Raw genomic sequence first — 300 nt, 5'->3', positions numbered from 1 at the left:
CATACACAATACAATGGATGACTTGTGTGCATTTTCAGCATTAGTAATGACTCTGTTCAAGGTACTGACCATCTAGTTAGTGTATGTGCACATTGTACTATAAATATTTTTTTAATACATATATACATATCAAAACAATGTGTCCAAACTGCCAGCTAGAAATACATGATCCTCAATTACATGTGCCCTGAATTTTACCTTTTTTTTCACTTGTACATTACAAAATGAATGCACAAAAATAAAAAAAGTATATACATATGCTTTGAATTAAAATTAATTCAATATGCAAACATACTTTCA

At 28.7% G+C, this 300-nt stretch overlaps 1 protein-coding gene across 1 annotated transcript in view; it reads right to left on the bottom strand.

Moving 5' to 3' along the window:
* Positions 1-300, bottom strand: part of LOC119593060 (BTB/POZ domain-containing protein 9-like) — a 12,419-nt gene that overhangs the window by 2,819 nt on the left and 9,300 nt on the right. The window lies entirely within an intron of this gene.

The sequence above is a fragment of the Penaeus monodon genome, chromosome 31 (genome assembly GCF_015228065.2).
Source record: "Penaeus monodon isolate SGIC_2016 chromosome 31, NSTDA_Pmon_1, whole genome shotgun sequence".
Classification (NCBI taxonomy): Eukaryota; Metazoa; Arthropoda; class Malacostraca; order Decapoda; family Penaeidae; genus Penaeus; species Penaeus monodon.
Note: the sequence above shows the minus strand (reverse complement) of the source record. Positions and strands in the feature narration are given on the sequence as shown.